The 23,269-nt window shown below is 42.5% G+C and overlaps 1 protein-coding gene across 1 annotated transcript in view; it reads right to left on the bottom strand.

Moving 5' to 3' along the window:
• AFF2 (ALF transcription elongation factor 2) overlaps positions 1 to 23,269 on the bottom strand; it is a 971,857-nt gene that overhangs the window by 205,494 nt on the left and 743,094 nt on the right. The window lies entirely within an intron of this gene.

The raw sequence follows: 23,269 nt of genomic DNA, 5'->3' as shown, positions 1-23,269 counted from the left end.
ATTGCCTCTGTGGTAAGTCTGACTGCTCAGTGCCAAGCGCAGGTTATACAGTGTGTGGATTTACCTGCCCCTGACTGGAGTAGTAGGTTCTGCCTGGCTGGGGCTTCGCCTTAGCCAACCACAAAGTCCTGGCTCCAACAAACGCCAAGTAAGTATCAACAGTGCCTTGTATAATACAAAAGTGGCATGTGTAATGGAAGAAAGCATTTAGGAAATGCCTGACGAGCCCCAAGGGCACTTCAGTTACAACCCCCAATCATTTACTAATATTCTATAGCAGAATGAGGGACAAATGTGAATATTTTGTGATGAAACGATTTCCATATACTTTGGCATTCTGACCAAATATGCTTTCTGGGGATGTAACACAACTAAACAGCTTTGTTATGGATGGGACATATGGGCAGGCAGCTCGTGATTATGGATATCTGTCGGAGATTACACAGTGTTTTGAACCTGGACTCTGTCAGTTGGGGTTGCTTTTCAATCAGGTATCACAAATGAAAAATGATTAGACAAATTAATTCTATGTATGCATAAAACACCATAAACAAATTAATCTATTTACCCCAAAAATAACAGCAATCCACCACTTAATATCTAAATCTGAAATCTAAATGCCCTCAATTTGTTTTCCGGTGAATAGAAAGCGTGGGAGGAAATGTAATTATGCTGGCATACTTTTCGTTATTCCAGAATATCATGTTACAAGATATTCCCAAAATGACTTGACATTTGAATTATGCAGTGTAGTACAATTCTTACCCACAAAAGGCTCGTCTTCACAGGAAACGTCTCAGCAAGAGATGTTTTTGTTTGAGTCAGGCTTCATTCAGCCAGTGTCCCCAAAAGACCTTTTTTACCCGATTTAAGTGCTCACGTGAAAAGCCACATGCGACACCAGATAGCCACAATTCACTCTAAAAGTGTAATTTTACTAAAATTGTATAGACTTTCACAAAACGCAGACTTTTTCCCCCCACACATAGATAACAGTTACATTAGTCAGTATGACTAAGAACCTTCTGTTTGGGGATATCAAATGAAACAGTCACCCAGCCCTAGCATCTAGGTGCTAAGGAGCCATATTCCGCATTGTGACGTCTTACATCTATTATTTGGTAATATTCAACGAGCACGCTATCGATCACAGCGGTTCAGGGTCCCTATGCATGAAACGTGCCACTGGCCTTTCCCTAGATTGTTGATTTGGATGCATCTGGGTTTGTCTAGCTCCGCCTGATATCACTGTAATTGCATGTCAGGCTAGACAACCGGCATTGTAAACATGTACAACGCGATCTATAATGACAACAAAGATTAGCAATATGCCGTGTTAGATTATTTATGGAAGTAATCCAATGTATTCAGGTTAAGTTAATGACCCTGGCTCCAATTAACTCAATTGTCTACACACTCCACTGATGCTCTCACTGGCTGTCTGACTGTCTGCCGCGAATCCTCTCAGGGAATACATATCAGACCAACGAATGCGACACAAACAACATGCATTTATATCAGAAACACGGCCGTAATATAAATACATACCATCCTAGATGTTAAATTATGCTCTGCGCTTTAACAGAAATTCAATTATAGAAAACGTAATAAAATGGTGGCGCGTCAGGCAGCCAAGCATTCGGCCTGTAATTTGGGAGCTTGGCTTCCGGCGGTTGGTTGTTTGGCAGTTTCTGTTTTTACGGGGTATTGCTTTTGAATACACGCCAGATTTTTCATATACTGTTTATGAACAAGTTCCGAAATGGCATTTCGAGCCTCAGAACGCAGCAATGAGGAACGTCACTAAATGCGTTTTGAGAAACAGGCAGAAATCCGTCTCGCTGCTGTTCTGAACCGCACAGTAATAGAGAGGAAAGCACAGGTGCGCCTCATTATGCGCCATTGAGAAGCATCTGAATTCTGAGGAACGGCGGAATTCAGTTGTTTTAGATGCTGTTTGTGTGAATAACAAGCAGGCCTGATTCCGTGGTAGTTTGTAAAAGCCTGTGTGCGGCTCTTCGGGGACTTCGAAGACACCTGTGTTCCATCCGAGGCCAAAACAGGCTCATTTATGTTCCGGCAATCTTTCATCTGACAATTTCTCAGACGCAACCTCTTCCCCCATCCCTCAGGGCCGCGCAAATGGCGGCTCTCGCTATTGCACAACATGGAGTTATAGCAATTACCCAATGAAATAGGGCATAAAACAGTAGTTCTGTCTATCTGGACACGGCGGGCCTGCAGGATATGGAAGAACTTAATGCTGCATGATTCACTGGTGTTTTTTTTCTTTATAAACTGTTTCTGGAGACCTCCTCCAACCTGACACAACATTGCGCGCCCCCCCCCCCTTGGTTTACAGACCAATGCGCCATTCAGCACTTGCGCTCGTCTCTCCAGCTGACGCAACCATCAGTCACACATGCTAACTTTTGTAAACATGGAAGAGGGAGGTTTTGAAAAAATAAACTGGGGGATCCATTTTACCCTTTGACTTACATTTAGGGAGGCAATTTTGGGCAGGAAAATGCTGAAAGAAAGAGATTTTTGCCTTCAGAAATCGTGAGTCTCCCACCTTAATCGGGTCTATTAGTATATGTGATCATGGTTGCTTAGTAACTTGCATATAAGATGGGAAGCAAAATATGCTCACACACAGTAAGCTCAATTCTTGAAGAAAGTCATGATATGCGCCCAGACGCCTAAGGTCTCATCCGGGAGCAGAGTTAAAAATCTCAGAAATTCACAAATATTGTCAGAAGTGGACAAGGAAACCTCTGACTGTTTGAGATTTCCAGCCCACTTCTCAAAAGATGAGAATTTTAACATTTGACAATGTTAAGTGGCGCCGCGGCCAGGGCGACTGACGCTGGAATCTGGGACCACGGTTCGATCCCCGGCTCCGGCGGCAGGTTAGCCCAGCACCATGCGACTCTGGGCAATAGCTCGCTTAATCTTCCCGACGGCCCCCAGCGCCTAGAGACCCTTACGGGTGATTGTGCGCTTTACAAATGTGGACTTTACTTTACTTTACTTTTAAGGCATTTCTGCATGCAAAACTGCAGATGTACAATGGCATTAATGTAATCACTTTTCTTTAATAGCACTTAAAATATATATATATATATTCACTGAAAAAACCATAGGTTTTACACCAGTTATAGTTAGCTGGAAATTTTACTCAGATAAAACCATTGAAATTCCCACGTTATAGTTAGTTGGACTCACTATAACTTGCGCGTGCAATGCACTGCTGATGACGTCACATATTACATCACTCATGACATGGTCAGTGACATCACTGATGACATCACTGATGACGCCATCCAGTGAATGTGTGTCTTTCTGAAAAATAAATATGTGTTATATAAGTATATGTAAAAGTTGATGGAAGAATAAATGTTTAAATAAGTGTTTACATAGATTTTTTTTAATTGGTTAACTGGTTTATTAAGTGTATCTTAGTGAATACATATATTAGAGAGTAATGTTTAAATATTTAAATATATGTATTAGTGTTTCACTTTGTGTATAATTGGCTGCATGGGTTGGTGAGTAGCTACATGTGTATGTATATGGGTTATTAGATGTTTTTCTTAGTATCAGTATGAGTGTTTGTATGGTTTAGTGGGGGTATTACTTAGCACATAGATGCATGAATGTCTGACTCTCTCTTTGTATGTGTTTTGAAGACAGCATATGTGCAGGACTGTATGGGTGGATGAGTGGGTATATGTGTGTGTTAGTGAGTGAATGACTGTCTCACTAGTGTCTTTATCAGTAACTACATATGTTTTAATGTAGTATATGTGAATATTGATGTATATAAGTGAGTATATGTGAGAGTGAGGGATTGTAGGAGTTCCTGTTTAAATAAGTATGTGTTTCTATAAGTGATTGTTTAAGAGAGTAAGTATGTGTAAGTTTCCTTAGAAGTAAGGTGGTAGTGTGTGTATAGCTGTATATGCAAATAAATGGATGTTCAATAGTTTACTTGCATGTGTGAGTATGTGTGAGAGTATCTTTTGGATGACTGTCGGTGTGTAACAGGATGTATAGGTGTATCACTACATATCATGAGTGAGTATATGTATGAGTGACTATATAGAACTGTTGGTGAATGAGTGGATGTGTATATAGATGGTGGAATTATTGAATTGGTTGTTGTAACTGGTATGGGTAGCTCCATTTTTTTGAAAATTTTAGTTTCTATTTTTGAATATGTGTTTCAAGGGTTACATTACAGTGAAAGGAGGTCTGTCACTCTGTCACAAGGATGGTGTCATCAGTGATGTCATGAGTGATGTCACTGACCATGTCATGAGTGATGTAATATGTGACGTCATCAGCAGTGCATTGCACGCGCAAGTTATAGTGAGTCCAACTAACTATAACGTGGGAATTTCAATGGTTTTATGCGAGTAAAATTTCCAGCTAACTAAAACTGGTGTAAAACCTATGGTTTTTTCAGTGAATTTAATAGGTTTTTTAAATGCTAATTCCTAACTGTAACTGGTGTGAAACCTATGGTTTTTTCAGTGAATTTCATAGGTTTTTTAAATGCTAATTCCTAACTATAACTGGTGTGAAACCTGTGTTTTTTTCAGTGAATTTCATAGGTTTTGTAAATGCTAATTCCTAACTATATATAGGGCCTCAAACCTAAGTTTTTTCAGTGAATTTCTTATGTTTTTTAATAGCTAATTTCTATAGCTATGAAATATAATATTTTTTTATAATAAATCCTATATTGTATATTTATATAATACTTTTTTTAATGTATATTTTTCTCTTTTTTTTTTTTTGCCTTGGTGCGCTCCCGGTGCGCGTACCGGTGAATGCACGGGTAAGCGCAGTGTTATGGCGCGCCCCGGTGCGCGTACCGGTGAGCGTCCCGTTAGCGCTATTGCCGCGAATGAAAACAACATCGTGACGTATCACGTAGCCGCGTGATGCGTCTTATGACGCACGGCGTGAGCGCACCCGGAAGCGCCCGAGCGCATACGATCACGCAACGTAAGTGCCGCCGGGCGCGCCACCGGGTGCGCTCTGGGGCACGCACCGGGGCGCGTAGCATAAGCGGGTCGGGTCATGTGACCTGAAAATAACACTTTTCATTGGTTCAGAACAGTTTTGGTTTCCAAATGATGAAAGCCCGGATCATGTGACTTGAAAATAACACTTTTGATTGGTTCAGAACAGTTTTGGTTTCCAAATGATAAAAGCCCCCACCTTTTTCCCTCATTCTCACTTTGTTGTTTGAGTGAGGAAAACCTGCTTTTTTCTTAGAGATATGGCTACAGTACTATCAGCAGCTGGAGCATCTGCCCCACCTCCACCACCACCACCACCACAAGGACCACCAGAACGTCACATTGGTGGTCAAGAAGAAGAGGAGGAGGAGGAGGAAGAGGAGGAAGAGAGAAGGCAGTTCCTGCCAGAAGACAATCCCCCATACAAACCTAGGGAGCACTTTATATGGGAGTTTTATAAAATCCCAAGGGGTTCCAAAAAAGTAAACGCTGCAAAGGTGACCTGTCTCAGCTGTGGCGCTGTACTATCCAGGGGGAACCCTGCCAAAAAATATTAATTTGGCAATCACAGAATGATTCGCCACATGCAACGATTGCATCCCAATAACTATTCTGCAGCAGAGGTGAGAGAACTGTGCAGAAACCTTCCCCAATCGTCTTCCAGAACCTCAACAACCAAAGAACCCACTCCATCGGGTCCAGAGGCAAGGGAGATGGTGCCAAACATACAAACCAAGTTTGGTGGGTACAAAATCGTTTGCATTGTTTGTGGAAAAACAATTACCTATGGTGAGCAAAGTATTAAACTCATCAACCTTGCTGGTGACAACCACCAGTGCCGAAAGAAGCCTTAATTTTTTCCTGTTTTTTTTTCTCCAGTTGAGCCGTTTACAATTCCCCGTTTTTTGTTTGTCCCCATAAAAAAATATATATAAAATTCTTCATAAAAGCCCAAAAAAGTAAAAAATGTTCAAAAAACAATAAAAAAATATAAAACAACAAAAAGAATAAAAACAACAATTATTTTTAGAACTACCTCTAATTTATAAAAAAATGCTACATTTTTTAAAAACTCTGTCATTCTTGTTTCTCCAGGGTACGCTCCCCGGTACGCTCCCCGGTGCGCGTACCGGGCGCTCCCCCCGTGAAAATCGTTTTTTTTTTTTTGCCCCACGGGGCCCTTTTATGGCCCCCACATCAAACCTAAGGCGTCAGGGGGGGTCTACCCTACCCCCTTTTAGTCATTTCCCCCTTTGTTTTTGCCACCTCTTGTGTCTCGAACCTACCGAGACACAAGATGGCGGCCGCTCCGGACTGTTTGGAATATTGACAGACACCCGAGAGCCAATCAGCTTTCCGCTCGCGAACTCGCGTAGCGCGCTGGTACGCGCCCCGCTGCGCGTACCGGGCGCGCTTATAGATATATATATTTTTTTGAACCTAAATTACTCAAAATCCACTGGAGCACATATCTTGAGACATAGCAAAGGCACATCGGGCTACCAGTCCCTACAATTTTGCCAAGTTTGGTGGAAATCCATTCAGCCGTTCGGGCTAAAAGTGAGTCCAACCGCCCTATGGAAATTAACATGGGGAAAACACGTTTTGGTACCCCCAAAATATCTCGGCCCCCGCTTGACTAATCCCCCCCAAACTTTCAGGGAAGGAGCAAAGCGGAGCGGGCCATCTTCTTTGAGAAATTCGCGAACATTCATCCACCGGCGCCAAAGTTATTCCCAATAGAATGTTGCAGATTTCCTATGGAAAATAATCCTATTTATAACTACCTACTGGCGACCGCCAGTAGGTAATATATATATATATATATGTTTCTTCAAACCTAAAATATTTCCCCGTAGAGAGAGCCCTTCACTCCCTTCCCCCCCACATCCACTTGCTACCCCACTGTGCATTGGTTTCTAACCCATTACAGATATCTTACCACACACATTCCAAAAGAGAATGCTGAAGGCTTTGGTAATTTTTTTTTTATTATAATTTCTTACCTAGATTTTGATTTTTATTCAGTGTAATTACAACGAGCAATTCACTTTCCCACAGCAAGAAACACTGACTTACACATATATGATACACCTTTGATTCTGCACTTCCACAATGGGCTTGAATTATGATATTTGTTTCTGCCCTGCAGAGTGTAAATAATGATCTTCATTTATACCAGTCACAAAAACTGATTTGCAGTCAGCAAATTCATCTAAATTCGCAAAGGGACTCATTAGTAGTTATCCAGAAATCAAGAGGAAGATACCAGAGTCAGAACTAAAATATTCTGTCTCGTATCTCCACCCCTTTAGGATAACGTTACCAAAATGGGGTACACATTGCCTGGATATAGCTAACAGGTCCTTCACAAATGTAGTTCACACGGCAGTCATTTTCCACCTGCTCTAAGGAAGTGTAATATATCAGTTTTACCACAAGTGGTTTTACCGGGTACAGAAATGCAGTCTGTAAAACCAGTATTTCCACACCTATTAATTTTATGAGATGTCACTGGTCCACATAAAATTGGGTCAAGTTGGATCTCCCCCCCAATACCACCTAAATATTATGTAGTGATAGTGAGGTCAGAGTTTCCATAGGAAGAGCGTTTTTTGTTTTGCTAATAATGTTGGTGTTTTTTGATGAACCATCACAAAACTTTCCCCAAAGACGTTCATCCACTTCTAATGCACAAACCAGTGGTGTGACCCAACATGATGGGGCCCCCCTTCAGAATGTGATGAGGGGCCCCGAGTCTCCCACAGCACACAGGCATTCAATAGTCTTGGGCTCAGTGGAGGCACCCTAAAGAGGTGGGGCCCTCTGTGTCGCAGGGGCTGCAGGGAGCTGTCCTATCAACTGAAATGCTCTGCATGGATCCAATATTAACGCCATATTCACATGGTCGAATTCAGGCAGGCCCACTCAGCTTTCTTACTCAGTCAATAAAGTGAGTAGCATTGAGTTAGGTAACAATAAATAGCCATTATTTGAAGCCATCAAACTCCTCGGGATAAAATATTTCATGTTCACGTTTTACAACTCTCACACATTGAAAAATACCTTTTTCCTTCCACGGTCAATAAAAGCAGTATTGTTTTGTAACAATACTACCTACATTAGCGCCCAGAGGCAAGTCCATCCACTGTGTGCCAAACGAACAAAAAGAAATATCATAGCACCAGAGTAAACAATATCTTCAAAATGTTACTGTTCAGGGACCAGAATGTGAGCTGAGCAAAAAGGAGCTATGCGCTCACTTGCATACATACACGAGGTATTAAAAGGAATATTTTGGAATAAAACAGCCTAATGCTCTTCGGGATCACAGAAGGGGGAGCGGGGGAGAATAGTAATAATTTGAAAAACTTCATAGACAATATTCCACGGTGCGCCTCATTTCCACATAAAAAAGAAGCTGCCCTACAGACCTTATGTTCTTTAAAGATGTGAATGAAAGAAACATAAAGAGGACTTCTAGCCAAAAATGCGCATATTTTTCTAGAATTAGATCTCTTGTTAAGAATATGTCTGAAGAAGCAGAAAGATATTAAAGAGAATTCGGAGCGTCTCCTTCCAGTGACATGCTTTGATAAATACCTTCGAGGTTGTCGTTCAGTAAAAAAGGATCGACAGAAAAAAAGAGCAAATCAATGCTAAACTGTTCTCTGTATTGTTCAACTATTTTGCGAGACGTGTATTTCTCTCTGTATTCTCTCGCGCTGCCTTTGTAAGTTACACACATCGGTACACCCCTTTTCATCTCACTTAAAACAAACTGAGTGGTCCTTGAAACACACTCCCATTGTAGACATGTCTCTCTGGCTGACAGCAGCTGAGCACGTGCCCAGAACTCGCTGCTGCTTTCATTCGGATCTCAGTCAAGCACTGAGGCCTCTTAGCTTGAAATACGACGGCGGGATCACAGCGCTCGCGATGATTGTTTAAAAAAGTGAGAGAGGGCGTGTCAGATCTCTTTAATCAATGTGAACTGCATCTCGCTGCGGTGTGCATGCTGTCAGCAGGACGGGATAACGCGAGAAAATGATATTATTACAAAGCACCGCCGGACTAAGCTCGAGTCAAATGGAGGACGCCAGGCGATAGCCTTTGAAACATTTGTTCATCATTAGCACGCGCACAGGTTCCTGTGAGCAGGCAATGGGCCATACAAAAAAGCAAAAAGAAAAACAAATGGCATTGAAAGCCCATTTTTCCATTGTTTTGACTTTTCTCCACTGGCTACCTATACGAGAGCGAGTGAAGTTTAACCCCTTCTATGCTGATGACGGCCCCCGTCCGTCATGCATCACGGTGGGCGTGTGCTGATGACGGCTGGGGGCCATCATGATCCCGCCCACTCTTAAAAACGGCCGCACAGGCGCAGAATCGCAGCCGCGCCCAAGGGGTTAAGGTCTGCTGCATCATACATAAGGGCCTGCCTAACTCTGGCCCTATTTATCTTGCTGACAAATTCATTCCTTACACACCTCGAAGGTCTCCTTTGAGGATCTAAATCCTTACTTGACATACCCAGAATCAAAAGGGGAAGATTGGGCAGGAAGTCTCTATCCTATCTGGGTCCCCGTTATTGGAACAAGCTTCCTTTACACCTGAGACAGTGCTCGGATCATTTTCAATTCAGGAAACAGCTTAAGACTTTTTTCTTCTGTTTCTGATTTTCCGCAGAGAGTCTTCTACACGCCGCCCATCCAAGCGCAGAGATACCCACTTCGGGGGTCGATTCTGGCACTTTATGAATAAATAAACAGCTAAGATTTAGGGACAAAAATACATATTATATTACTGCATATGAGCAAAATTATGGCTTTTGAGAGTAGGTTCTTCTCCTATCCCTCTAAATTTGTATATATATATACCGTGCGAAACCTAATCAGCGACAGGTATACAGGCGCCCTCACGAGGAAGATACGCTTCTTGCCTCGGCAGCCTGACAATACGCCAATGCGGCACTTCTTCAACGTGGGGAGGGTCCTAGTTTTTGAGAACACAGATAACACATGTCTCGGATGCAGAGACGTCTTATCCTACCTGACGATAGGTAAAGTGGGAGTATAGGGTGTCTTTCCCTGACTCCCACTAGTTATCACTTTATGCACACAGTCCTGATGAAGCGCACAGGGATCCACTAGGGACCAATTGATTGCACAAAACATGTCGACCATCACTCAATCTTAGTACACCACACCCTTTTGTTCACGGTTTGAGAGCGGTGGAACACACCTGTCCCTCCCTTTATTTAGTCTGAAGGAGAGTCTCCAAACCCCACTACCCTTTTAATTTACCTCAAGGACCCTTTATTAAACTTATCTGGGTACCAAGAGGTAATTTTCACTACACCTGCACCTACTCACTTGGCCCACACACTCACATGCACAAGTACGGCACCTCCTAAAAAGATCTCCAACAAAGAGCCCTCTTGTAGGGCCCGTGAGGGACTACAGCGCCACCCCCATGAGGAGCACTGCCCAATGATGATGCTTTATACTCGCAAGAGTGTGTGAGGGCACAAAAGATATCAGGAGGTCTATCCCCACTTCAAGCACACTCAACCGTTATTTGGAGACACTCACAAGTCACTCAGAACCGAGTTTGGTTGTGGAGTTCTTGTCCTCTTTTTCTTTAGGAACTGTTACCACCTTGTTACAGCACCTCAACAAATCTCACAGAGGCCTAAGGCATGCAGCCATCACTAATTTCTGTTTGGACCTTACTTATATCATACATTTAATATTCCTTTTTAAGACTTTCAGGAAGTTGGGATTATCTGTCCCCATCAAGGCAGTTTTGAGTCGATACAGGTCCTCCTATTAATTTGGTCATGATGATGACTTTCTATGTGGTTTCCTGATGAAGGCGGCACCCCTGCCAAAAACCGTGTTGGAGATAATTTGAATAACTAGTACCACATTTTACGTGTTCAATGTGATCAGGGCCGGCTTTAGCACTGCTGGCGCCCAGTGAGAGAATCATTTTTGGCGCCCCCACACCGCATGATCGCCTCCTCAGATTCTCTTACTACTACTGGGCATAAGTGACCCTCATCTCTCCAGTCATAACGTATTGCTAAACACAGCGCCCCCCCATGAGGTTGGTGCCCCCTCCCCAGGTCAGCGCCCAGTGCAGCCGCACCAGTCGCACTGCCCTAAAGCCGGCTCGAATGTGATGTTTGTCCATTGACATTAGAGTGTCTATGTTTTTGTCTTAATGATTGTATTGAGTCTTGTCTGTGTATTACAAGTACTGTGTTCACATGAACTTATATCTATACCGTCCATATTGAATAATATCATGAAAGGAGATAGTGAACGAAATAATTATGAGTTGTAAATTTAACTGTGTACAGAGAAATGTAGTTATTGACATGTTATCCTTTTGAACGTATTATCTGTTGTAATTTCTAGCCACATTTTAAATGATTTTGTAAATAAAATAAAATAATATTTTTGCTAATTCCTTTCGTACATTGAGTTGTTTTCTTTTGACAATGTTCACTTGAAGGTCTGTTATCAGATTTCTTAGACCTGCATGTTGCCTAGTAATTCATTTTTGCCATTAGAATTCATCCCCTGGGGCCATATGTGTTTTTAAAGGGGAGAGAGGGCTGCCCCCCAATTTACGGACCTCCTCAGGCCCTGTTGACCCCACCCATCACGTAGGACCAACACATTTCGTTGTTTTAGTGTTAATTAAAAACGTTTTGGAAACTTTTTTAATACTGTTAAACATTGTACTTTTAAGTCTTTTATGTAATTTACATTTTGTATTTCTTATATTTTTTAAAACAGGTCTTTGTGGGTTTTTGTAGGTGCTCGTCCATGGCTTGGCAAAGTTTCTTTTGTTGGTCTCCCTAGAACCCACAATTTTCAAGCAGTATTAACAATAGAGAGTGAAATGCTACATATTGTCAATATCTTCCTGTTGGTGTTGTACTTATGGGTGTGCAGTTTCTTCAGCCTCTGCTCCTTGTCGAATACTTTCACACTGTTCTTAAGCTATTAGGTTGGGATGCATAGCCCCTAGATGTTTCACATCCTGGTCAATTCCATAAAAAAATTGCCAGGTTTACCTCTATGCAGCACCTGTTTGCAGAAGGGGCATGTAACGGCCTGCATATATATATTTTTCTCAGCAGGTAATAAAAAGAACTGTCACACCACTGTTTGCTTTTCTGGCCTAACTACTTGCGCAACTGCAGATGTCGACGGCAGTACAAATAGGTTGTCATCTTGAGATAGGCCAGCTGTTAATGGGCCAGTGGATGGAGTAGTCCATGGGTGCTGTTGTGGAGTTTTGTCGGATTCCATGATGCTTTTGGATTGACTGCACAGCAATGTGAATCTGCCAAATACCAATACGGAAATGGTATTGTGAAAATTAATTTGGGCTTTATTTTTCTAAAGGGTGTGGGATTATTTTTTGAATAGTGTACCCTGAAAGGCCAATCAGTTGACGGCTTTAATTTTTTTGGGTGTCCGCTTGGTACCATGGTCCTCCCGTAATACTCAAAAAGCCAGTCATACAGTGCTGCATCACGCCTGCAGCTACTTTAGTTACATTTCTGGGTTACACCATAGTCCAATGGGAGCCGGAAGTTTAAAAAAAAGTAATGATTACTATGAAAAGGTTATTTTCTTTTAGGTTTGTGTCCAGGGGTTTTCTGACAGTCCCACATAAGTAGGCTATTATGCTGTCTTTATTAACAATTCTGCATTTTTAGGTGTTGCTGTACTGCCGGAACTAAACATGGTACCACCTTATAAGTACCTTAAGTGAAAGCACATCTGATTGGCTGAAATGACTCTATTGATGCATTTTTAATAAAATCCTGCCTGATTATGCTCAATAAGGATTTGATTATGGGTGTGTACTAACTGCCTTATGACATTTTTCCGAAACTTTGCAGTTCTTTCAGGTGTTCTCCAAAACAAAACATGCCATTTGGACAACAGGAGACACCAGATGAAGAGTCTCAGGAGCAGGAGGAGCAGCTGAAGACCATGCCATAATGCTTCACCTGGAAATTCTTTTCTAATCCGGTTGGAGAAAAGAAAGTTTAATCTAAACTGAGAACATGTAATCTGTGCCAAAAAGAATTCAGCGGGGTGCTCTTTTGGACATCAGGTATGATGAGACATCTGAATGTGTGGCACAGTTGGCAGCTGAACAGTGCATCAAGGAGACAGAATTAGGAAGAGGGGCCTTTGACATTTTCTGTTGCACCTGTATCTATTCGACCTAGAGAACCTGTACAATCACAAGCCCTTGTAGCACAGAGTGATATGAAGCCTTTGTACACCACAATAGTGTATGCACAGCTCCAAGTGCTGCAAGGTGTTTTCTGTGGGGGAGTAGATGGCTGGAGCTGTGGACAAACTCATGTCTGCACACCAACATGAATGTAAAAAGTATTTTTTTGGCTCTCATTTCAAATACTTTGTTTGCTTTTTTTAGTTCAACTCCCAAAAAACTTGAAAATAATGTCTTAGATTCAACAAAAAAGTTCTTCTGAGAAACACCTTCTTGGTTAAAAAATGCATAGAAATGTTGTTTGTCATGTCTGTGCCAAATGCTTTGAGCACCAAGGGTTGTCAGGGTGTTTTGATAATGTTGTGGCCAGCTGAAGAGATACATTTGGTCACGTGGACCGAAATGACAAATAAGAGAAAAAGGTGACGTCGACCAATCAGAACAGTATTTTAATTCTTAAAATTTTTGGTACGGTGGAACTTCCGCTGGACCAATCGTCCAGATATATCTAACTTTTACTGAAGGTCAACTCATTCAGGCCCAACTCAAGACAAACTTTAAATACTAATTTCACTTTCTCAAGATACTAACTTTTTGTCACATTTGGAGAAATTATGTTCAACCGTGTTCTGTACTGGAGAGCAGAGTTTCCTATTGGTATTAACATGGGAAAATTACAATTTTGGGACTTATTTTCCTGGCTCCTACTTGAAAGGTGGGTGCAAAATGAAGAAGCCATTGTAGATGAACATTTTTAGGAAAGTGTTGTGGAGATTTTTTAAGTGGAATAAAGTTATGAGCAAAACATAAAATACTCTCTCGATGGAGACTCTGCCCTAACAATAACTACAACAATAGATCATACCTGCCATGTTTTACTCTTTGTACATAGTCATCATCTATGGGGTGTACCGAGCATGGATGGGAGGGCGGGTTAAGTTGTGCATTGTGTGTTGTACACTATATGTGCTGAATGTCAAGGCTTTTTTTAATTTAAAGTTCACTGTAAAATAACTGACCTTTAACTGAACTGTGTTGCATCAGGGAATTTATATTTTGTGATGTACCATATTCATCTGCCATATACCCATACTGGGCTGTGCATAGACTTTAGATTTGCGCTGGGCCCAACCCTCTACAGAGGTGCACAGAGAAGGATGCTCACAGGGCCTCCTTTGCCCTGCACTTGGCTTTATTTGGAGTCTGTAAAATTACAGTTACATTCATTGAACAGGGTGCGCATATCAAGAGAGAGAGAGAGAGAGGACTAGAAAGCTAGTCCGAGTCCCCGTAGTTTATATGTGTAATCAAAAGAGACTAGCTTAAATATGACCAATATTGTTAGGACTCTGATTAGATTTGTCATGGGCACCTCGTTGGTGAGTTCATGAAGCCCTCACCCACCAACCTGGTTGGTGGCATGCTTCATCATCGGGCCCACCCAGTGACACCTAATGTGTCCCGGGTGAGCTGCGACGCCTGATTACAGAGGAGCTGGTATTTTACTGAGAGTGCAGTGTGAGGTGTAAATTGAAGTGTGAGTTAAAACGGCTTGGCGAGGGTCCCAGTACCCGAGGTTAAATTAAATTTTAATAACTGGGCCCCCGTCAGCGGTTACAATAAGGCTTGGGGATGTTTAAGGGAGGCGAGTTACTACCTCCTACATCCATCAGTTGGTCGACATGTTTCAGCCAGTGCCTTAAACTAAATCTGGCTTTCCTCAGGACCTGTTTAAAAATAGAGTGTAGTGCAGGTTAAAAAGGAGTGTAATCCAGGCTATGTTTTACACTCACTAAGGTGTTTCTCTAAGTGTGAGAGGGGGGATTCCCTTCTCATATATGCGCTTAGATTTTGCAGCCAATGCTTCCAGGAGTGAAGCGGTAAGGGGTTGACCAGCTTTTCTGGTCAGAGCCTGCCTTGTACCTGTTGCACCGTCCTCGTACTCCGGAGTACGAGGACGGTGCAACAGGTACAAGGCAGGCTCTCCCCCAGGCTCTCCCCCATCCTGATGGATGTAGGAGGTAGTAACTCACCTCCCTTAAACCTCCCCAAGCCTTATTTTAACTGCTGACGGGGGCCCAGTTATTAAAATTTAATTTACCCTCGGGTACTGGGACCCTCGCCAAGCCGTTTTAACTCACACTTCAATTTACACCTCACACTGCACTCTCAGTAAAATACCAGCTCCGCTGTAATCAGGCGTCGCAGCACACCCGGGACACATTAGGTGTCACTGGGTGGGCCCAATGATGAAGCATGCCACCAACCAGGTTGGTGGGTGAGGGCTTCATGAACTCACCAACGAGGTGCCCATGACAAATCTAATCAGAGTCCTAACAATATTGGTCATATTTAAGCTAGTCTCTTTTGATAACACATTCATTGAACAGCACCATGAAATTGAGAAACCCAAGAGTATACTAAATATGACAAGAGCCTGTCAAATTGCGTGCAGATGTATTAAATGGCATAATTAGCATAATGGAGTAATCCAAATGGCGTCTGTGGACCTGGGTATCAACTGGTATAGAAAACAGTTGGTCCTAGACTTATTTACCAAGCAATGAAGTCAAAAAATATTTATAATTTGAGATCCAATTTAGGCATACATACAATCAGCAAAAAGTACTTGATACCTTTTGCTGATTGTATGCATGCCTAAATTAGATCTCAAATCGTAAATATTTTTCGATTTCATTGCTTGGTAAATAGGACCAACTGTTTTCGATCTATTAAATGGTGGCAAAGTTATTAGTAAATCTAAAATGTTTTGACCTCACCCCTCTGACATACCTGCATTTGGTTAACTTGCTAACTTATCTTGAACATTCTTTATTTCGGCCAAAGGCCATAAAAGATTTCATTGTAAAACCAGGTACATAAAGTAATCTAAAGTGTTTCAATGAAATGTTACATAATTTCAATAAAATTGGCAGTTGCAATAAAACAATTTCATTCAATAAAACCTTTTTAGAATATACATGGAGTAATGTCTTATTCTTCATACAGTTCAAGGTAAGTTTCATGGTTGCAGATAACTTGGTCATTAGTATATCACAACTTTAGCCCCATTCTCTTCCTTATTAGACCCACTATAAACAAATATCTTGATAGCGCAAATATGACATGTGGTAGGGTAATTGTTGTCAGTACCCTCAGCGCCTCTAACTGAATTTATTTATTTATTTATTTAGAAGCTTGTAAAGCGCGCGGCTACCTCCGGCGGAGGTGTCCCGGCGCTATGATAGCTTGAGTATCCCCAGAGAAAGTTACCAGGTTCAAATCCACTAAGATGCTGAAGAATTTTAACGTTTAGTAAACAGCCAGGTTTTAAGTTTACGGCGAAAGATAGGCTCAGACTCCATGAACCTGAGGTCAAGAGGGAGGCTGTTCCAGAGCTTGGCAGCTATGACGGTGAAAGTTCTTCCGCCACTTCGAGAGAGCCTGAATCTTGGCACGATCAGAAGACGAAGGCTGTTGGATCTCAAATGTCTTACTGAAGACGAGATCTTGAGTCGTTTGCTCAGATAGGACGGGCCAGTTCCATGAATTGCACGGAATGCCAGAATCAGGATTTTAAATTCGATGCGCCGGGCTATGGGGAGCCAGTGGAGCTCGTCCCGGTATGCTCTGACCGAGGAACGGGCGGGGATATTACCAATGAGCCGAGCAGCGGCGTTCTGCACAACTTGCAGACGGTCAATCAAATATTGGGGGGCACCTGCATAGAGACTCTTAGCATAGTCTAGATGGGTCGTGATAAGTGCCTGGACGACTGTTTTGCGGGAAGATTGAGGGAGATAGGGGAAGATCTTCCGGATCATACGCAGTTTGGTAAAACAAGCCCCTACAACTTTATTGACTTGGGAGCTATCAGACAAGGTGTTGTCAAAAGTAAAACCTAGGTTGCGAGCAGTTTGTACTGGAGTAGGTGGAGGGTTCAATACGGTGGGCCACCATAGGAGTGCATGGGGGGGAGATCTCTGACTGAAGAAGAGAACCTCAGTTTTGTCGGTATTAAGAGCAAGGTGATTGGCTGACATCCAGGAGCAGATATTGCCTAGGCAGTTTCTGAAGTTGGAAAAGAGGGAGTCAGAGTGGTCTCTAAATGAAAAAACAAGCTGAGTATCATCAGCATAGGAGACCACCCTGACACCCCAAGACTCAACTACCTTGGCAAGAGGAGCCACGTAGGCATTAAACAATAAAGGGCTCAAGGCCGAACCCTGGGGCACTCCGCATAGGAGGGGTTTATCCTCTGATTCAAATGGGTGCATCGTAACCCTCTGATATCGACTAGACAGAAAAGATTTAATCCATGTCAGCACTGTACCACCGACCCCTAGCTGTTGTAGACGAGTTGCCAGTATGTGATGGGATACAGTATCAAATGTGGCGGATAGGTTGAGGAGGACCAGCATGGCCTCCTCGCCCCTATCCACCGATTCCCTGATAATCTCAGAGACTTCTAGCAGTGCCGTCTCGGTGCTGTAGCCGGTTCTAAAGCCGGACTGAGAATCGTGTAACAGCTGATTTGATTCAAGAAACTGAGCCAACTGCTTCTGTACCACTTTCTCCAGTATCTTGGCAGGTTTGGGCAAGAGTGATATGGGCCGAAAATTACCAAATTGCGTGGGGTCTGCACCGGGTTTTTTTTAAATGGGAATTAGCCTAGCCTGTTTCCACACTGAGGGAAATTGACCACAGGACAGAGAGAAGTTCCAGATGGCTAGAAGAGGATTCACCAGAACAGGGGCAAGAGTACTCATGACTTTCGCAGGAACTGGGTCCAGAGGGGAACCAGACTTGACTTTATATAGCAGGGACAACGCCAAGTCAGGGGTAAGTTCACTAAAGGAATTAAATGAATAATGAGTGGAACATTCAATATCAGAAAGGTGATTAGATGGGGCAATATCAAAGGAGGACGACAGTTTGGTTATTTTGTTCTGAAAGAAGTCCGAGAGTCCGTCGCACAGATCTTGAGTAGGGGTACATTGGGTATTCGTGGCAGGAGGATTTACAAAATCTTTCACGATGGTAAAAAGAGTTTTAGAAGAGTTCTGCGCCTGTTGGATGAGATTAGAAAAATAAGCTCTCATCGTAGAACGTTTCAATTTATGAAATTTATTGCGGGCAGATTTATAAGCCAGTTTGGCGAAGGGGTCATATTCCTGGCTCCATTTGCGTTCTAATTGTTTACACTTGCTTTTTTCCTCACGAAGCAGGGGGGAAAACCAAGGGGCAGAGGGGCGTGATCTGGAGGAAGTCAGTGGGACAAGAGGGGCGACAGAGTCCAGAGCAGAGGAAAGGGTCGAATTAAATCTTACAGTTTCTTTATCGAGATCTTGGAAGGAGAAGGAGGGGAAGTGGAAGTGATAGTAAAGGGAAGAAGGAAGTGATCTGTCCAGGTCAAGGGAAAGGGGGAGAGGGCGGAAATACCAGGATGATTAGAAAAAATAAGATCTAATGTGTGACCTGCTATGTGAGTCGGGCCTTTGACTAATTGGGGCAAGGTAAGGCCATGCAATGTTTCCAGCAGGGAAGCGGCTTGTGAGCAGGAAGGATTATCAATATGGAGATTAAAATCTCCCAGCACAGTAAAGTGGGGGTGTTTAAGAGAAAAATCTGCAATAGAATGCGTCAGCGCATTGAGAGAGGGGACGGTGGCAGCAGGGGGGTTATAGACCAGGATACCGGCACAGATGGTGCCAGCAGGGTCCGAGACCGTAAAATTAGCGGCTTCAATAAGACCGGGATTAGGAATTTTAGTAAGATTCAGTTTCAGGTGGGATTTCGCAATTACCGCGAGACCACCCCGGGTCTGGAATTTTCTCGGTTAATGCCAGTAAAGCAGTAACCAGGTGGGATGGCCAAGTTAATATCCGGTTTGGACGAATCTTTAATCCAAGTTTCTGTAAGAAACAATAAGTCCCATTTATGAGTATCAAGCGATAGCCAGATGTCGGTGGCATGAGCCGGGAGAGATCTGCAATTAATTAAAGCAGCTTTTAAAATGACTGAGGGTTGGCCATGAACACTCGGGGGCAACTGAGATGCTTTAGAAACATCAGGGATAATGAAGTTGCATTGTGAACAAGAGTATGCCATGGATTCCAGGCTATAGGGTTTACAGCAAGTAATGGGATTGCAAAAATCTTGACGAAGTTGGAGCAGTTGATCAAAGGTCCAGGTAATTTTAGGGGAGCGAGAAGCAGGGGTTCTGGCGCTGGGCGCGGGACTGGCGCGGACGGGCGCAGACGGGAAGAGCCCTTCTTTTTATACATATCCAACTAGCGATGGGAGGAGGGTGGGAGGCGTCCAGGAGCTGGAGCGCTACCCTGCCTCGCCCCAAGATGGCGGTTCCGCGTTCTCCCGGCCGGCGAGAGCGCTGTGCTCAGCTGCGCCGGGGGAGAGAGACCAAGGTCGGGCCCCTGGGACGAAGAAATCTCGTCCGGACCGGCAGAGAGGTCAGTTTTTCAATAAAAGTGCTCCAATTAAAATATAAACAGTTTTAAAATAGGCTGCACGTGGTGGCGTCTGTGCTCAAAGTAGTAAATCACCAGGAATACAGGAAAGTTATTAATTATCCCAACACACGCACGCTCTAAAAGATTTCAATTTCAAACAGTCACTCCATAAAGTGTACAGAAAGATGCCCCCGGCTTCCGCCTCAGGGGAGAAACAAGCTATCTGTAGTAGAGAGGGGCGGAGGGTCTTAAGTAGTGAGGGAGGGCGGGAGGCGTCCAGGAGCTGGAGCGCTACCCTGCCTCCCCCCAAGATGGCGGTTCCGCGTTCTCCCGGCCGGCGAGAGCGCTGTGCTCAGCTGCGCCGGGGGAGAGAGACCAAGGTCGGGCCCCTGGGACGAAGAAATCTCGTCCGGACCGGCAGAGAGGTCATGCTACATTTTTGCAGGTTGACCAAACAGCACTAAAGTTATAAGCAAAGGAACATTTTATTGCCAAGCCTTTCACTTTTCTCCTCCCCCTTATGGATTGCCCACAAAGCTTAACAATCAGTAAAAAAAACGAATCCTTCCAATTTTCTACCATATTTTCCAAGTTTCTACCATATTTTGTGCAGCTTCGTCACAATACCAAAACCAGTTTACACTTACTAAATGTCTGCCACACTTCATGTATATTTATCAAACAGTGCCAAAGTTTAAACAAACCAACAAAAGGCTTTTCAACTGACATGATATAGAAAAGTGTTAACCTTTTCAAGCCAATTTGGCACCTTTTGTAAATGCTGGCATCTCCAAAATTACTCAAAGGATTTACACCAAACTAACAAAATCAAGCTTTCTGAGTAAATCTATACATTTATTCCAAGTGTAGTGTAAATATGGTCAGTTGTTTGGCTGTTGGTACAGGCAAAATTTCGTGTGGGAGATAAAGTGAGAAAACACATCTTTTTGACCACCCTCTTCAAATCTTTCTTCTGTACAAAACTGCACAATATTTGGCAAGCCAGACTCACAGTGGCAATGCTAAGAGATATCAAAAGTTGGTACAGATCGGTTGATGGGGGCCCCAGGTATAGGCAAATCCAAAACTGCCATTTCAATGGAAAGTGTGACTGAAAAAAACTACACATAGATGACTGTAATTATGCAATATTCACAGTTAGCCACTTTCAGTGTCATTTACATGTTGTTCTGCCCACCACAAAATACATAATGGGGCAATGGGTGAAACCATTTCAGCCATTTTGTCCAGTGCTTTGAGTGTTGCATTATGAGCAAAGCCACCATGAAAGTAGTGCCCGCACTCTGTGAAACTCTGGTAATGGACTGCACTCGCTTCCCTTCTTGTCCATGGCATTCTGCACATAACGTATGATTTTTTACCACTCCAAAATGACTGCTTGCTCCCCTGGAAAAGTTCAAATAATAAACGAGTATGCAAAAAAACAGTCAAAGATAGCCACCCGTAACGGTACATGCGTGCAGATACATAAGTGACCATATAGTAATGGTTTTTATTATACTTTAATGAAAAATGAATTCCAAGATGACCACCTCTGAGTGCGCTTTAGTGTGTAAGCTTGCATGCAGACAGGCAGTCATCGCAATAAAAAAATAAAAAATTACATATAAGAAAAAATATTACAAGGTGCCCACTAGTGTGTTTGCACTGGTGGACACCCTTGAATGCTTTGTTATATACATTAAGAAAAAAAAACATTCAAAAGAAAGAAACATCCGTAAAACCAATAGCTTGGCAGTCAAAGCCAGGCCTTTAAGCTTTGCCAGTGCTAATTAAACCATAATTATCAATGTTACTCATGCCACTATTAGTGAATATTCACAACGTTTTTCCTATGAGCAGGTTTGACTTAAGACTTGCTCCTGGAATTCAGGGGTAATGCAGGAGTAATGTAAAAGTAAGGCACAGTAAAATCAGGCCCTAGGAGGTCGACTTTGACTCTCAGGAATTGACACTAAAGCAGACACTTAATGTAAGCATTCCTAAAGCTAGGCTTTCTGTGTCAAAAGATATACGTGTATTTCAAGTGGATATTCAACCACATTCACGGCTGCACACAAGGGAAATCCCTTCCTCACCGCTCTACTTTTAATAAGACAACTTGCCATTCAGAAGAGCCTGTTCTTTAAATCTAATCAAACTGGTAACGGCTCCTTCCCTCGGTTATTCCCCTGAATTGGCCCTCATCCTTTCACCACTCCTTTCCCTGAATACTGCGATAAGGCCTCAGAGAGGTGTAGGTTCTTTGCACATCATGTTAATAAAAAATAAAAAAAAGTATACAAATAATATAGGATTTCACAGGGAAGTAGCGAAATAGCGTAATTCCCCTACAGGCTGTATTGAAATATCACGTTTCTACAAACTGGTTTCGAACTGCAGTGTCCATGGGTTTTATGTAAAAATTTAATAATATCAATTGACATTTTTACTCAAATACAGAAATAGAAATAATATTGTAATGGCAGGTAATAATATGTTTCTTGAAAATGTTGACGCCAAGTTTGTCGGAGTATGGTAAATATCTCCTTTTCCAAATGTTTTAAAGGAAAATGGAGCATAACATGCAGAATCGTTTTTTAACATATCGAATTAGCATGTGGGTCGTCATGAGGGTCTACATGTCTACATTATTTTACGAATCCTGTGGAAATTGCATACTTTCCATTTCCTCTCAAGGCTAACTGCAAATGTTTGCTCTATCATTACTTCAAGTTGTCTAATAGTCAGGATGCCCATTGCAACTCACCCAATATGGATTTTCTGCATAAAAATTATCGTTAATTTTCTACCTGCACATTATTCATTCCGAACCGTTGAGATCCCACCACTTTTCACAGACATATTCCAGGCTTGCTATCTGCCAGTCGTACACTGCACTTCAAATTTCTGATAGTTCTTTTCAAAGACATCCATGGACAAGTGCCTCCCTACCTCTCAAATCGTGTAACCTTCCACATCCTATCACGCTCCCAACACTCAGTTGCTGTATAGTTTTAAGTGTACTCATGGCCTTGAATGCATCTCTATGCTTCAGACTTGCCTGAGTACCAAGATTGCAGTTGTGGGTGGAAAATTGCTGGTGTGCATGTCAAATTTATGGCATAAAATAGAAGCAGCATTCCCCAATTGGGGTTTGTCCCCGTTAGCACTGCCTGTGTCCCTAGGGCAAGGGGTAAATTGTGTTCATGAATTTAAATAAAAAAATCATCAATCGAGGTTCTCCTGAATTTGTTATTATTCAATGGTGGTAAATCATCAGTAATTCGGAGATGTTGGCATATGTTTCTAATTCCTAGATTTTCGACGTTTATACAAAATGTTAGTGATTCTGGTCTATCATACGGGACATCTTTCAAGAACCTTTGATAAAATCCCCTATATAATAACACATACGGGTGGACAAAGAAACCCCATAAGTAATCCTGGAATTCTGTGAACTTTCCCATCTTGCTTCCAGAAGATACATGC

This window comes from Lissotriton helveticus, chromosome 4_1 (genome assembly GCF_964261635.1).
Source record: "Lissotriton helveticus chromosome 4_1, aLisHel1.1, whole genome shotgun sequence".
Taxonomy (NCBI): Eukaryota; Metazoa; Chordata; class Amphibia; order Caudata; family Salamandridae; genus Lissotriton; species Lissotriton helveticus.
This window is presented reverse-complemented; position numbering and strand designations above follow the sequence as displayed.